Source organism: Dipodomys spectabilis, unplaced genomic scaffold (assembly GCF_019054845.1).
Source record: "Dipodomys spectabilis isolate Male_0828 unplaced genomic scaffold, ASM1905484v1 ptg000414l, whole genome shotgun sequence".
In the NCBI taxonomy this organism is placed as follows: domain Eukaryota; kingdom Metazoa; phylum Chordata; class Mammalia; order Rodentia; family Heteromyidae; genus Dipodomys; species Dipodomys spectabilis.
The window spans coordinates 5,091,959-5,109,591 of NW_024871091.1; the positions used below are offsets into that span (position 1 = coordinate 5,091,959).

Here is a 17,633-nt window from a genome sequence, read left to right on the forward strand (position 1 = left end):
TCTTTTTGCTGAGCATCTAGGAGCATGAGTCTCCAGTGCCTGGCTTCACCTTAAAATTTTAATCTTAAGGAGACCAAGGATCATACAAGGCTTTTATGAGAATAAATGAGACAATCGGCAAGTGGAATGTCTGACCTCCTACATTTTCTAAGACAGTTATTTTTCTTTAATTCATATCAAATCAAGAGTACAGAAGGGGGAAGTGGTGCTGTGGCTCAAGGTGGTAGAGCGCTCACCTTGATTGAGGTTTTTTGTTTTGTTTTTTTCTGGTCCTGGAATTTGAACTCAGGGCCAGGGCGCTGTCCTTGAGCTGCTTTTGCCCAAAGCTAATGCTCTACCACTTGAGCCACAGCACCACTCTGGCATTTTCTGTTTATGTGGTGCTGAGGAATTGAACCTAGGGCCTCATCTGTTCTAGGTAAGCACTCTACCACTAAGCCACATTCCCAGCCCCCAGAGCGCTCACCTTGAATGAAAAAGCTGAAGGACAGCACCCAGGCCCCATGCCTGACCAAAAGAAAAAAACAACAGTACAGAAGGCGATTTCAGCCTTCCTTTTAGCATTTAGAATAACCTGTGAAAGGGATAGATTTTTAAAACATTAGGGAAAAATTAGGAAAGAATTGGTGAAAGTAACTTTGTTAAAAAAAAATGTCTTTCTGAGCCAGGTACTGGTGGTTCAAAGTCAGCCCACCAGGAAAGTCCATGAGACTCTTATTTCCAATAAATTACCAAAAACAAAAGCTGGAAGTGAAGCTGCAGCAGAGCACTAGCTTTGAGCAAAATTGCCAAGCAAGAGCATAGAGGCCCTAAGTTCAAGTTCCAGTGCTGGTGCACACACACACACACACACACACACACACACACACACACACACGAATAATAAAATAAAAATAACTTCCTGAAGTCATTGTTTTGTTACACAGCCACTATATATAGAAAGGTTTTCATTCATGTGGCTGAATCCAAAAATTAATACATTTTGTCCATTGTCAATGCATCTATTACCAGCTTATTTACAAAAACTCAAAACCCACTCCAACGTGAAGCTGAATATCCATTGTGAGCTTCAAACACCTAAGGCATTTCCACTAGTGGCTGGGATTTGGTTGTATCCTTCAAAGACATGGTGTAAAATGACTGTTTTCAGAGTTCTCTGAACCCGGAAATGGGAACAGAGCTGCCTTAGTGCTAATACTTTCTCTTACTCCTATAAGAAAGAGGAAAGACTGCTCAAATTAGCAGTGATGTGTGAAAACCACAGAAGGGGTTTTGTGAAGAAGAGCAGTTGTGGCTTTTGCACAAGTTATTCCTAAACCAAGGCTGGGGACAGCATCTGACACACTTCAAAGCAGCTTCTGGATTGGTGTTTCACTGAAATAAAGGTCTTTGAGCAAGGCCGGAAAGCCAAACTTTAGGTTTCATGACCTCTTTAGGAAAGAACTAGCTACATTGTGGAACATTCTCGAGCAGCGGGCTCCAACCATGACTTGGAAGAACAGTAGGCTTTTTTTTTTTCATGGCGGGAGAGAACCAGATGGGAAAATATTCATTCCTAATAAAGAGTTATGCTAGTTTCCCTCTTATTTCCCCACCCTTCACTCAGTTCTGCAGGCCCCAGCTACCTCCTTTAGCACAAGTGATCTAATTAGTCAAGAAAGAAAGTAGAGGAAATAGAGAAGAAAAATGCATGGCAATCTGAGGAACTCTAGAACCTTTTCAATTCCAAACTTGTCTACAAGGACACGGAATCTGTATCAGGTGCCCAGCTATCCTGAGAGTACACCTAAGCATGGAAGAAACACACATATCATCATAGACAGTGCCAATACTATTTCAAAAACAACCCTCATTTGGATGAGAAAAAAATAAACATACAGATATGTGTGCTAAACTGAGCACTTCATATGAAAGGAAAATGGCCTTAGAAGCTGTCTCACAACCAATGTCCTCTTGTTCCCCTAACTCTATGTCCCCAGTACAGGGAGAGGTTTTGCTTGAGTTTGCCTTACCTACTTAAAGAGAAGATCCAACAGAAGGGAGTGCAATGACCTTCTAGTCTCAGCCCTGACATTTCATTAGTCAGAGAAACTTAATTCATATTGTAAGAAGAAAGACTGAGGAGCATCATTACAGCTAGACAGACGTTACAAAGCTTCTCCGTTTTTCCGCTCTCAATTGATGGTCTATGCTGTAGGCCATTCATTCCTTCTAAAAATGCAGTCTTCTTCTACTTTGTGAAGAGCTTCAAGTTTCTGATCTTTCTTTGGGTTTCATATCTTTTTCTCCTGTTGATCTTTCTATTGTCAATTTAGTTCAGCAAAACTTCAGAAAGCAGGGAACATTTCCTTTGCTCCTACAGTTATCACTAATGTATAATTAGTGACTGGCAAAAACAAAGGAAAAAGGTTCATTGTAGAATGAATATCTTCTGTCCATCACTGGCTTCCTTGGGCTGGTTTCAGCCTATGTAGAACAAAATAGAAATACTTTTAAGTAGCCATCTCTCTTACAAAGTATCAGGCTACAATTTGATGACAATTCTGTTAAGCTTTAAAAGAACATATAATTATGGTATTTTGTCAAATGTTCTAGGATAGAGATATATTTTTAAAAAGTCCTCTTTACTGTTTTCAAAAGTCCTGGCAAAATTAGCATCAAAATTTGACAAAAATTACAAAAAGTAAGCTATTAGTCACACTCATAAATAGTTATTGAAAATACTCAGCAGACTAAAACAGACATCTCTTCACCAAGAGGGACCCATTCAAATCATGACAGGTTGGTGTATGGTTACAAAAATGTACTCGGTTGGGGAGTTGGCTTAGTGGTAGAGTGCTTGCTTAGCATGCATGAAGCCCTGGATTCAATTCCTCAGTACCATATAAACAAAAAAAGCTGGAAGTGGCACTGTGGCTCAAGGGGTAGAGTGCTAGCCTTGAGCAAAAGACACTCAGGGACAATGTCCAGACCCTGAGTTCAAGCCTCAGGACTGGCAGAATAATACACACACACACACACACACACACACACACACACACACACACACACAAACAATAATTAATCTAATTCATTTAACTAAGAGGAAAAATTAAGAAAACATTATAATGACAAATAATAAATATATTATGATAAATGAAGAAAAAGCAAAAAAAATTCCTGATAAAGATTTTAGGAGAATAATAGCAATATTTTTCATTTCTAACATAAATTAATATTCAATCACTACTATTCTTTTCATTCATGGACATCTCCCTTCTTGGGTTTTATTGTCTTCATATTTTCAACAAGGATAATAAAATGTCCTTCTCAGGACTGTAAGTAGTCAAAAAAACATATGTAAAGTGTTCTTAAAACACACTAACTCAGCTGGGCGCCAGTGGCTTACGCCTGTAATCCTAGCTACTCAGGAGGCTGAGATCTGAGGATCACGGTTCAAAGCCAGCCAGGGCAGGAAAGTCAGACTCTTATCTCCAATAAACCACCAGAAAACCAGAAGTGGCGCTGTGGCTCAAGTGGTAGAGCTGAAGAGCTCAGGACAGAAGAGCCCAAGCCCAGAGTTAAAAAAAAACCCCAACAACAACAAAAAACAAAACCAAAAAAACCCCCACACTAACTCCCACACCTTTTTACTCCCTTATTTTGTCAAGTGTATAATATTCATTAACATTAAGGGAAGCAGTATACTATCATTTTACTGATTCCAGTGCTTTTTCTTTTCAATTTTCACTAATGGATGTATAATACTCTTCCTGCTGCTCTGGCTTGTGTTCATTCATGCATGCTATTATACATAAAGTAACATTCTTGCTCATTGCTTAGACATTGGGCCTCTTCTATGTTAATGGCTAGATCCCCCCCACCCTTAAAAGGACATTGTATTAAAGTGGTGTCATTGGTCACAATAGCACAATGGTTTCTAGCTCCATTTGCACATTAGAATCACCTAAAAACATCCCCTGGTTACTCCTATTGTGTTGGTAGAATTACAAACTTACGGAGCAGCCATTTCATTGCTAGTTACAAAATGTTTTCCTAGTTATGGTTTAAATGGCTCCACCCAAACCCATGTCGGAATTTGCTCCTCCTTGTGAGGAATTAAGAAGGTTGAAATTTAATTCAACAATGACAGTTGGAGGTGGGAACTTTGGGAGGTAATGAAAATTAACTGAGGCCATAAGGGTGGTGGGACCCTCATCCAATGAGGCTGTGGCTTTATAAGAAGTGAAGGAGAGCCCTGGGTAGGCTGCTATGTCATATCAAGTTCTGACATGGACTGCATAAAGGCTGTTAGCAGATGCTACTGCTAGATCTTGAACATGCCAGTCTTCAGAACTGTGAGGCTTACAAACCTTTATTTGTCTGTTACACAGCCTGTGGTAATCGATACCAAAAATTGTACTAAGGAGCTAGATCTACTCAAATGAATGCGCCTGTCATAATGAAGTCTGTGTTTTGATGCATGACTACAGATAAATAGAATGAGTTCATATACCTTGAAAAGACTATGTATACACTCTTGTGAAGGAAGTGCAAAGATACAAGCAGAAAGCAAGGAACCAAGTTGTGGGGAGAAATCTCTGAATTAGGTAAAATTTGAAAAAAAAAGAAAGAAAAAGAAAAGCAGAAGGGGGTCAAAAGAACCAGGGTTGAGAAGTATAGAATGCACAGGCAAAAAAGAGTGAGCTTAGCTTCCTAGTTTCTCCACAAGCACGGTCCCTAAGGGAGTGCTTTTTGGTGGGCTAGTCAGTGTACCCTGATTTGCATAACCAACACCATGCTGCTTCTTTCAAATTCCAACCTCACACCAGAAGCAGGTGGCCTGTCATCCTAGCTACTCAGGAGGATGAGATCTGAGGATCTTGGTTCAAAGTCAGCCCAGGCAGGAAAGTCAGTGAGACTCTTATCTCCAATAAAAGACTCAGAAAAAAACAACAACAGAAAGTGGCACTGTGGCTCAAGAGGTAGAGTGCTTGCCTTGAGGGACAGCGCCCAGGCCCAGAGTTCAAGCCCCACGACTGCCAAAAAAATAAAAATTCCAACCTCACCATTCTCCAAGAACACACCACTGATGAGTTATTGCACTTGCTGAGCCTTCACCTCATCAACAAGAAAATGGGGAGAACTCAGATTCCAGGGCAACTGTAAGACCTAAATAAGTCCCAACTCTCAGAGAGCCCTTGTACCTTCCCACCAAGCTGTGGGAAACCAGAAAGTGTATGCTTCTGTGAATGTCCACACTGAAGCCCTCTGGTGATCCTGTCCTATTGCCCAGAGGCAATGGAGGAGCACATAGCACCTGTGCTGACTAGGGCAGTTCCTCCACAGGGTCTACACACACCCAGCTCTTGTTCCTTGCCAATACCCAGAACTTGACACCTGGCACTCCAAACATAGAGGCACCCTGTGATCTTAACTGTTTATGAAGAGATCAAGGGCATCCTGAGTGAGGGAAGGAGAGGGGGATGGTATCAAGGCCAAATTTACGAACTTCAGAGGATGAATTTAACACTATGTCAGAGGTGCCTGGCTTCCCCTCCCCCCCCACCCCGCACTTGACTATATGAAGTATCCCCCTTGCTTACTGAACTGTGTATCACTGTATTGCTTTGCCATTTACCTTTACCAGCCCAGTGAATGAACTGGATAGGATGGAATCCTGTCCCAGTTTATGAGTCCATATTCTGAGCCAGAACTGAAAATAGGTGCACTCAGGATTTGTTGTGGTGGTAGGTGTTTTTTTTTTGTTTTATTTTTTTCTTTTTTTTTTGATGTTGTTTGAGACAGGGTCTTTTCACGTACCCCAGGCTGGCCACAAACTTGATATTCTCCTGACTCAGCATGTATCACTGTACACAGCTTCACTCAGTATTTTTTGTTTTGAGATACTATTCCTGTACTCTAAGACTCAGTGTAATATTTAATAAGTTGTAGTACAGTCACCAAAACCATGCAATAATTGCTAGTATCTAATTCCAGAACATCTTCATTGCCTCCCATGATCGGTCTTGTCTCTCCCATTGCCTCTGTCGCTCAGTTTGAATTAAGACAAGATCCTTGTCCCCAAGTCTCTCTTGAGTCTTTCGCCACATCTCTGGAGGAAGAATGGGTCAGAAGATTAAAGCTGGAGTCCTGGATTTGCTCCTGAGCAGCTGTGGGGTGGTCTGCCCTTCCTTCTGTGCATCTCATTATTTTTCTTAGATGTAAAAATGGGGAGGGAGTGGAACCTGTAAAGAGACATCATTGTTCTTGTATTCTGGATTATATCCTTTTCTTTTTCTAATTTTTAGTTGTTATCTTTAAGCAGTCGTTCAAAGGACTTTGGATTCTTTTTCTTGTATTTTATACCAGCAAATATTGTGATATCTGAGTTGCTATTCACTGGCAGAAAGTTCCTCCTATTTTCTGGCCTCAGCCCTTCCTGCTGTTGGAAATTTACTCTCTCTCCTGAACCCCCTTTCCCTTGGAAAAGAATATCCAGGAGAACAAAAATGTAAAATCAGACAACAAATTTATTGATAAAGGGCAAACCCTCTTGGTAAAGAAAAATCCCAGGCTAAGGCTGACCACCAGTCAGCCTTAATCCCTTTTCCATCCTTGCTAAAACTCAAAAGAGCATGTCTCCCTCACTCAAGTTTACCAAGCCGGCAACTTTGCAGAAGGCTACTGACAACCTTGAGGTTTATCACCAGCTGCACTGAGTTGCTATATCAGTCAGGAGCTTATAATAAAAATCATTTCTGTAATAGTGTCAATAGCATTGATAGCATCGGTCATGCTGACCAAGTCAAGATCATGGTTGGCTTATGCTCCTGGGACTCAAGGCTATGTTTTTGCTATGTTTTGCTTCTGTAACTTGCAGGCTTGTCTCAGTAGGAAGGCCTTAAGCCCACAGGTGACATCACCACTGTCCTCCAATTGAAGGCCACCACCAAGTAGTCCCACAATGGGAGGCCTATTGCAAATTATGACGTATGCTATTTAATCATAAAGAGCAAATGAACTTAAAGGTCAGATAACCATAACCAATGCAAATGTGCCAAACCTGCTTTGCATAGCTCATCTATGTAACTCTATGTAATCTATCCCTATAAAAACCCATCCTGTACTCGGGGCGTTCTCCTACTTTCCCAGTAGTAGGAAGTGGACCACGTATGGCTGTACTAAAGTTCCCAGCTCCTTTAACTGAGTGTCTAGGAGTCTCTTTTGAATCCAGGATATTATAAATATGTGTATTCTACTCACAAATTGCTGCTGTATAGTTTAGTACAATCACCCAGCATTCTTCTTGCCTTCATTGTGCTGTGAATTTTGTTCAGTTCTCTTGTCATGCCTTCTATATACTCAAAACTCTCTCCAGCTCTACCTCTTCCCATGGCAACTCAATTGCCTGCCCCACCTTCTTTATATATAGATGTATGGGCTTCTTGCAGCCAGAATGGTGCCCCACAGTTGCATCCTGTTTCCCCAAATTGTGCTTCATTGTAGTGGTGTGTGTGTGTGTGTGTGTGTGTGTGTGTGTGTGTGTGTGTGTGTGTGTGTGTGTGTGCATGCGCATGTGTGTGTAAGATTCTCTCTTATTTAACACTTGGCAAGATACTATAATACTTCCCAGTATGAATTGGGATTGGGAAGGAAATAGTATGAGGCTAATAGTGTTTGAGTATTTATCATATTTCAAGCCCAGATGGAAGATTTGTGATGTTATATCTTATTTGTGGCCCCCAGCAGTAACTTGTGAAGTGGAATTAAAGCTGGGAAGGGTCATGTTACTTGGCCAAGCCAGAACCAAAGAAGATGAAAATCCAGGTGTGTCTGATGGTTATGTTTCTGATTTTAACCCCTATATTGTGATGGCTCTTATTACAGTAGGAAATGCTGGAGGGACATAAAGTCCAAATTTCTCCTGTAACTAATGGGTGTTGGGGTTACAACAGAGACTCAAAGCTCCTGATCACTCAGACTTTAGATAGTCTGTTAAGATATTAAGATACAAGGCCAAGTTTGGGGGATGGTGTAGCTCCTCCTTGAATCATGATGGGAACAAAATTCACCTCCAAGAGGCCAAACTATTGTTCAAGAATTCCTTTGCAATTGATTGGAGATCTCTTTCAAATTATTCTTAAACCTCTTTTTAGTATTTTCACAAAAAGTTCTACATTTGAGAATGCTTCACTAACCAATGCATGATGGAGCTCTGGTTTTCTGATGAGAAAAGTGATAAGCATTCATTGTGGGAAACTTGAAAATGCAGAAAAATATAAAGAAGGAAACAAGAAGCACCCGCAACCAAGAGATAATCAACTGATAACATTTTGGAGTGTTTCCTTCGAGACTCACCAGCTTGCTGCGTTCTCTCTCTCTCTCTCTCTCTCTCTCTCTCTCTCTCTCTCTCTCTCTCTCTCTCTCACACACACACACACACACACACACTCATCTTTGAGCATTTTTCTATTTGTTTCTATATTTGTTCCTATTAGGAACTGATTTTATAAATGAATAATTTAAGTACTGAAAGCCTTTCCACAAGGACCAAATACTGAAACCTAGTAAATGAGTGAAAAGGGCTCCAAATCCAAGAAGGTGGCAGAGTCCTTCCCAGAGGTTATTCAGTTGGCCTAGGAACTCTCTTCTAAATATGTGGCACTTAAGTATGTAGTACTAGGGAATGGTGCACAGCTATCTCTTGTCCTCACATCTAGTTTATGAAATGCAAAAGAAACATGAGCTACTAAAGCTTCGTTAGCCCTCTGTACATCAACAAATAATTCTAAAATTATTCCAAATATCATGCTTGAGATTTTTTTGGAGTCAGTTTAGTAAGCATGCTCCCTCCCTCTCCAATACTTTGGTGATTCACTTGATGATCAGTAGAGACCAAGGAAAACTCTAAGTGGTAAATCTTAGCCACAAAAGTCATCCTCTTTCCCAGGAAGTGAAGGTGCCATCTTGTTCCTAGCCCATTCTTTCCCCTCTTCTGCCTTCAGTTGCATCCACACAAAGCAGAATGCAGGTATTACCCCCTTTCTTTGACATTCAACACTGCTGGAGCCCTTTCTAAGAATAGGTTGTACTAGATCTTCCACTTAAAGGAAGAGATTGTGATGAGGCTGATGACTTTTGTTCTGAGTGGCATAGAGTTTCCTTGGGTCTAGACACTGAGACCTAACAGCCCAGGTGAGCTGCTTTCCTAGGCAACCTTTTTAGGATGAAGAATTGCTCACCCTGCTGAGAGTCTCAGTTTCCGGAAGATTGGGTTAGACAAGGGGAAAAATCAACTCATGCTTTTAACCCGATAATCTTAGCATTGCACAGAAACAGCTCTTGTAGACAAAATTCTGAAAGAGTATGAAGTAAGTTAATGCAATTGCTAAACAAAGAAAGAGGAAAGGAATGTAATTATTCAAAAATCTTGTAGCATAACTATTGTTGGCACCTTTCCTTCTGATCTTTCCTTCATATGCTTTCTTTAGTTGTAGTTACAGAATCTATGTATGTTTGCATCCTGCTTGCTTTTTTGTATTATTTCAAGAATTTTATGTGCAGAATTTTAAGGACAATACACTATTAGACAAAAACAAACCTGGTAACAGAGATTCAGATCATTACATAATTTTAATATAATTTATTATTAAAATGTTGTATAGAGGGGTTACAATTTCACAATTCAGGTAATGCATACATTTGTTTTTTTGGGCAATGTCACCACTTCCTTTGCTTTCCCCAGTTTCTCCCTCCTGTCCCCAGACACAGGTTGTACTCTACTTTGTCTCTCCTAAGAAGCAGAAAAACACACACACACACACACACACACACACACACACACACTCCAACCCCACCACTATCAACAACATAAATAATCCATGCTTCTGTTTCCTGGATACACCTTTCTAATATCAGACAGTTACCTGAGTGCCTGGAAAGTTGTTATTGAAAATTATTGGTCCACAGTGAGGGACAACCTTTCCATTCTCCCACAGTTGAGAATCAACACCTGCCTCTAGTCCCCTGAAAAGTATTACATTGTATACTATACTATAAGAAATAAGGCAAGCAGCAGGTTTTAAAGCATCATTAGAGTATTTCATCCAGTAAGAAGTAAATTCATTTGAAGTTTTACAAGATACTTTAGTTTACAAGTTTTACAAGGCACTTTAGTAAGAAAAGAAGCCACAACAGTTAAGAGATTGTATTTTTATAGCACAGGCTCCCTGGTGTTTTCTTTGCTTAACATCTTGGTTACTTACTATCTTACTTGTTTACCATGTTGATTATAAGTTTCCTAATATACTAAAATGCTCTACAAATATAAATTAGGAAAGGAAAATAAAGGGCATAACTCTTACCCTGATGGATGAATTAGGCAGAGTAAACGTGCCTTCAATGTAGGTTTATGTCAGAACTTTAAAGGTTAAGAGCAGTAAGCCAGGCACTGGTGGCTCATGTCTGTAATCCTAGCTACTCAGAAGTCAGGGATCTAAGGATCGCGGTTTGAAGCCAGCACAGGCAGGAAAGCCTGTAACACTCTTTTAAAAAAATTATTTATTTGCTGAGTCATAGGGGGGGCTCTACGTGTAGTCTTTTGAGGAACCTCCATACTGCTTTCCAGAGTGGTTGAACAAGTTTACATTCTCACCAATAATATAGTAGCATTCCCTTTTGGCCACATCCCCACTAGCATCTGTTGTTATTAGTTTTCTTTTCTTTTTTTTTTTTAAGTTTTCTTTATTCTAGCCATTCTAAATGGGTGAGGTGGAATCTTAATGCTGTTTTGATTTGCATTTCTTTTATGGCCAGAGAAGTAGAGAAGTTGAGTATTTCTTCATGTGTCTATTGGTCCCAAAGATCACAAACAAGGCCATACTAAAGCTACCAGCACAACTATGTTTATTGCAGCATTATTTACCGTAGCTAAGATATCGAACCAACCTAGATGCCCCTCAGTATATGAATGGATCAAGAAAATGTGGCATACACACACACACACACACACACACACACACACACACACACACACACACAATGGAATTCAATGCTTCCATCAGAAAGAATGACACTGCCCCATTTGTTAGGAAATGGAAAGACTTGGAAAAAAATCATATTATGTGAAGTAAGCCAGATCCAAAGAAATATAGGTCTCATGGTTTCCCTTATCAGCAATAATTAGTACATGTCTAGGATAATCTTATCAGATGAGCAAAAAGCTCAAAAGCTATGTACATATGACCATATAAGATGATGCTAAGCAAAAGGAACCCCAAGATATGGATATAAGAGATTTTTCTTTGTTGTTATTTTTATGTAATATATGGTTTTTTTCTTTGTTTCTTTTGTATGTTCTTCCTCCTATGGTATATTCCTGTTGTCACTGTATTTGATTTTGGTATCTTGCATCTTATATATACATATATCTAATTTGGGGAGGGGAAGGGGAATAACAAAACGCTGAAACAAGGACACAGGATGACCCATGGCAACAATGATACTTACAAGACACTATGTTGGAAATGAACCTTTCAACTTTGTGGAAGGGAGTGGGAGAAGTAGAGGAGGGAATGGGTAGTGGGAGAAAAACAAAGGAGGGGGTAACAATGCATGACAAGAAATGTACTCATTACCTAACTCATGTAACTGTAACCTTTCTGTACAGCATCTTTACAAGAAAATAAAATTTAAAAAATTATTTATTTTGTATTATTGTAAAGGTGATGTATACACAGTTATATAACTTAGATAAAGAGTATATTCCTTTTATTTTTTCTTGGTTGTGGGGCTTGAACTCTGGGCCTCGGTGCTGTCTCCAAGCTCTTCAGCTCATGGTGAACATTCTACCACTTGAGTCGCAGGGCCACTGAGTATATTCCTTTTTGAACAATGTTACCCCTTTTCTTATTCTCTCCCAGTTTTCCCTTCCTGTCCCCACCCACAAGTTGTATAGTTCATTTTCAACATAATGTCTAGTGAGTAACACTGCTTGTATTTGCTCACCCATTGTCCCTTCATTTCTGTGTTACTCCTAACCCTCCCAAAGACAGACAAATGAACAAACAAGACAAAAGGAAAAGAAAACAAGAACATCAACAAAGAAATAAAAGCACTTTGTTTCCATTTCCTGGAGCTCATTTCTATATTATTTTATATGACCAGATGCATATAGTTATTGTGCCTTTGTGATTTTCTCCTAAGAATATCATCCTTTGAGGTCCCTCAAAAGACATCCTTTGAGGTCCCTTATGGTCTAGCAATCCCACTTCTGGGTATTTACCCACATGATCACAAACACGGTCACACTAAAGCTACCAGCACAACTATGTTTCTTGCAGCATTATTTACCATAGCTAAGGTATGGAACCAACCCAGATGCTCTTCAGTAGATGAATGGATCAAGAGAATGTGGCATATAAAGCTACCAGCACAACTATGTTTCTTGCAGCATTATTTACCATAGCTAAGATATGGAACCAGATGCTCTTCAGTAGATGAATGGATCAAGAGAATGTGGCATATATACAAAATGGAATTCTATGCTTCAATCAGAAAGAATGGCATTGCCCCCATTTGTAAGGAAATGGGAACACTTGGAAAAAAATTTTATTAAGTGAAGTAACTCAGACCCAAAGAAACATCGCTTCCATGTTTTCCCTTATTTATAATAATTAGTATATGTCTTGGATAGTCCTAGCAGAGCATTACGATAGCTCTACAGCTATGTACATATGACCATATAAAATGATGCTAATCAAAATGAACTCCAAGATATGGAAACAAGAAGATTTTTTTGTTTCTTTGTTTTTATGTTTTTTAATGTACTGTACACTATTCCTTTTTTTGATTTTTTTACCCCCCTTTGGTTTATCCCATTGTCACTGTTTTTTGTTTTTGTTTTTCGTTTTTTGGTACCCTGTGTCTTGTTTGGGGAAGGGAAATGACAAAATGGTGGACAAAGGACAGAGGTTGAAGCAATTCAACAGCGATACTCATAAAACACTATGTTGGAAATGAACTTTATAACTTGGGTAGAAGGGCATGGGGGGAGAGAAAGTGGGAGAAAACAAGGGAGGAGCAACAATGCTTGACAAGAAATGTACTCATTATCTTACTTACATAACTATAACCCCTCTGATATTACTCTTACAATAAAATTAAATAAAAAGAAAGAATATCCACCTTTGGTCTGTGACACACTCATCTCCAATAACCTACTAAAAACGCCCATAGAGGAGCTGTGGCTCAAGCAGTAGAGCATTAGCCTTGAGCAAGAAAAGCTCAGGGACAGCATCCAGGCCCTGAATTTAAGCCCCAGGACTGGCACATGCACAAAAAAATGGTACAAGAAGTATACAGAGTGAGATATGAAGATGGGTAGGCTAGGATTGGATAGTGCAGCTGTCTGTTTGGAAAAAGAAAAGAAAAGAAATTTAGTTTTCAAACTCAAAAACCTTAGCTGTATCCTTGAATGATATGCAATGTGAATAGTTTATATTTTATTTTTAAAGGTCATGTATGGCTTTTGAGTGTTAGTTATTTTACACAAGCAATGCAGATGACAATGATACTATCATTTTTAGCTGAGCCTATAAGTTGACAGCTTCATTTGTTTTAGAATTAAACAAAAACTCATATTTTTCAATGTTAGAATTCATATCTTAATTGTAATATAGATGTTATAACTCAGGAGTTAATCAAGTTATAAATTCAAAGATCTAAAATTTTAAATGCTTTATTAATATGACTTATTCATGATGATAAATCACAACACTATTGGTTTGCTCTAATAATTCAGTGACTTTCATATGTAAGTGGGCTATTCCAAGAAAATTATGTCTATCTTCTAGACATTCATGAAAAATTTAATTGTCAGTATTACAATTTTTTTTACAAAACTATAGAAAATAATCTTATTAAAAAGTCAAGTAAAACACTGACAAGCATCTTCCCTCAATACATTAACAAAAATGAAAACAATAAAAAGCTATGAAATACTATTTCTTATTAAATAATCAATCCTGTAAATGTCTCATCCTTAAAAAAAAAACCTTTATTTTAAAATCCCAATAGACATTTCCTTATTATAGAACAATAGCCCACTCACAACTCTCCACTCACACAATGAAATGAGTGATTTTGAGGTTGTTACTTGGCTGTGAATGTGAACAAAGTTTTCATATCTGGAACAGTGGATGGTTTGAAAAGGACTGTATAGCCAAGAGCTGCTGGCTCACGCCTGTAATCCTAGCTACTCAGGAGGCTGAGATCTGAGGATCAGTTCGAAGCCAGCCTGGGCAGAAAAGTCCCCGTGAGACTCTTATCACCAATAAACTACTTAAAAAAAAAAAACCAGAAGTGGCACTGTGGCTCAAGTGGTAGAGCTCTAGCCTTGAACACAAAGAGACTCAGTGAAAGCGCCCAGGACCTGAGCTCAAGTCCCAGGACTGGCAAAAAACAATAAAGAAAAGGAAGAAAGAAAAAAAGAAATGTATAAACAGGCTGGGCGCTAATCTAAAAGGTGCTTTGATGTGAATTAGGAAAGGCTGTCAGTGCCTCAAGATCTTTCATTGCTAGGAGTCAGAAAATTGTGATAAACAGCATACCAGTGTAAATGGCTTCATTGGAACTGGGAATATAGCTGAGCTGTAGAGCACTTGTATAACATGTACAAGGTTCAGTTCCTAACACCTCAAAAACAAATCAAAGTAAGTGGCTTTACTGAGCTGCAGTTACATTCAGAATTCTCTCATGATTCCCCATTTTGTTAGCTTCTTCTCCTGTGTACCTTAATTAAGTCTCCAACATCGTAGTTGTATTAAAGTAACTTTTGAGATCTCAATAAAACTTCCCATTTGATAAAAACAGTGAATAGAGCATGAATATGTTATTCATAACAATGACAAGAATACACTTTCAACTGGTCCTAATTTCTTTACAAGAATGGTTGCTTTTGTGACCATTAATCAATCAACCTTGCTCTTTAAGACATAAAATGCTTAACTGACAGAAATACATAAAACTTAAAATTCATGTTAAGAATATATGTACAGTGAACACTACTTAATGGTTAGAGAATAAAATGACTGGACATTCAATTCTAAATTGTTAAGGTAAGGTATGTATATATGACCTGTCAGTTTTTACAGAAGTCAGAGTTAAAGGTGGGAGCTATTCTAATACCTAGAAATACCGTCTATTAGCTGCATTAGAAAACCATTATCCCAGAAACAAAGACTAATTTATTCTTCCAGATTGAGTAAAGATCAATATAAGGAGACATGCTGTCAGCTGACTACATTGCCATTGTTTAAGATCTTTAGAATTCCACAAATTCATGGTGATTTAGAGCCTCCAAAATTCAAGAATTCAAATTTCCTAAAGCAAATAGCACTCTGATAGGAAAAAGACATTGCTCACTGTAAGACCTTTGCCACAATTCTGATACCATTGTTCTGAAATAAATGTTAAAAACAGCTGAAACTAAACCATCAACATTCAGTTTCAGAAGAGACTCAATGATTCAAGGCAGACCACATGTAAAAGGAAAACTTCCTATTTAACAAAAGAGAGGATGAAAGTCCAAGCACTAATGTCTTATATCTGTAAACTTAGCTATTCAGGAGGTTGAGATCAGAGGACCATGGTTCAAATACAACCTGGATAGAAAAGTCCACAGGACTGTATTTCCAAAATATACAACCAAAAACCAGGATGGAGGCGTGGCTCAAGTAGTAGGGTTCCAGTCAAGCAAACAAGCTGATTTGTACTGAAAAAAATCCTGAGGAATCTTTTATATTAATGAAATATTTTGGAATATTATTTTTTTTAGTTCATCTCATTAGTTTGTGGAAATCAAAAAGTTTGCATTTTCTTCACAATAGTTCTTGGTATGACATTTGATGGACTTTTTGCCACTCAATAAATTCATCAAAAAGATCAGGCCACTATCTTCAGTAGAGTTCATTTCATCATGGACCATGTCGTTGTATTTGAATATATTATGCCATTTATGTTTGCTCATAACATGGTATCGTGATTGCCTCAAGTCTTGAACAAGTACTGAAAAGCATAGCCATGTCCTCACATGCACAGGAGTTAGCATAGATTTGGTAGCATCAATGTCTAGGCTTCTCTGATCTCTGTCCCTTGCAAAAATCATAGACATCCTAGCCATTCAAACTCCTCCCCTCGACACACTGAAGCAGTGACGGCACAGTGGGAAGAATGGAAAATGTTTATAAGGAGGCCTTAGCTGGGACACTACAAAGAAAGATCTGAAGGACTACTTTTCCAAATTTGGTCATGGATCAGAAAGAACATAAATTGAACGGGAAAGTGATTGATCCTAAAAGGGCCAAAGCCATGAAAACAAAAAAGTCCGTCATAAAAATTTTTGTTGGTGGCCTTTCTCCAGATACACCTGAAGAGAAAATAAGGGAGTACTTTGGTGGCTTTGGTGAGGTGGAATCAATAGAGCTCCCCATGGACAACAAGACCAATAAGAAGCGTGGGTTCTGCTTGATTACTTTTAAAGAAGAACCAGTGAAGAAGATAATGGAAAAGAAATACCACAATGTCGGTCTTAGTAAATGTGAAATAGAAGTAGCCATGTCGAAGGAACAGTATCAGCAACAACAGCAGTGGGGGTCTAGAGGAGGATTTGCAGGACCAGCTTGTGGAAGAGGTGGTGACCAGCAGAGTGGTTATGGGAAAGTATCCAGGAGAGGTGGTCATCAAAATAGCTACCAACCACACTAAATTATTCCATTTGCAACTTATCCCCAACAGGTGGTGAAGCAGTATTTTCCAATTTGAAGATTCATTTGAAGGTGGCTCCTGCCACCTGCTAATAGCAGTCCAAACTAAATTTTTTTGTATCAAGTCCCTGAACGTTGGGTCCGTCTGAAGTTTAATTCTGAGTTCTCATTAAAAGAAATTTGCTTTCGTTGTTTTATTTCTTAATTGCTATACTTCAGAATCAATTTGTGTTTTATGCCCTCCCTCCCCCAGTATTGTAGAGAAAGTCTTGTGTTAAAAGCCCAGTGTGACAGTGTCATGATGTAGTAGTGTCTTACTGGTTTTTTAATAAATCCTTTTGTATAAAAAAATCACAGGCATATCTATATACCTTCTTTTTTTGGTGGTACTGGGTCTTGAACCCAGAGCCTGAGTGCTTTCTGTCTCTTTATACTCTCCCTCTCCCTCTCCCTCTCCCTCCCTTTCTCTCTGTCTCTCTGTCTCTCTGTCTCTCTGTGTGTCTGTCTCTGTCTCTGTCTTGATTATTTTGCTAAAGGGTAGAATGCTACCATTTGAGCCACAGCTGCATTTCTGGTTAATTGGAGATAAGAAAGAATCTTAGGGACTTTCCTGCCCAGGTGATGTTTAGATCTCAGCCTTTTAAGTAGGATTACAGGCATGAGCCACCAACACCTGATCTTCGGTTTACCTTCCTTTTCTTTCTTTTTTTTTTTTTCCGGGTCCGGTCGTGGGGCCTGAACTCTGGGCCTGGACGCTGTCCCTCAGCTCTTCAGCTCAAGGCTAGTGCTCTACCACTTGAGCCACAGCTCCACTTATGGCTTTTTTCTTTTTGCTTATGTGGTGCTGAGGAATCGAACCCAGGGCCTCAGGCATGCAAGGCAAGCACT

General features: G+C 39.0%; 1 pseudogene; it reads left to right on the forward strand.

Moving 5' to 3' along the window:
- Window positions 1–4,068: 4,068 nt before the first annotated feature.
- LOC122097126 lies at window positions 4,069–16,874 on the forward strand (annotated as a pseudogene).
- The last annotated feature ends 759 nt before the right edge of the window (window positions 16,875–17,633 follow it).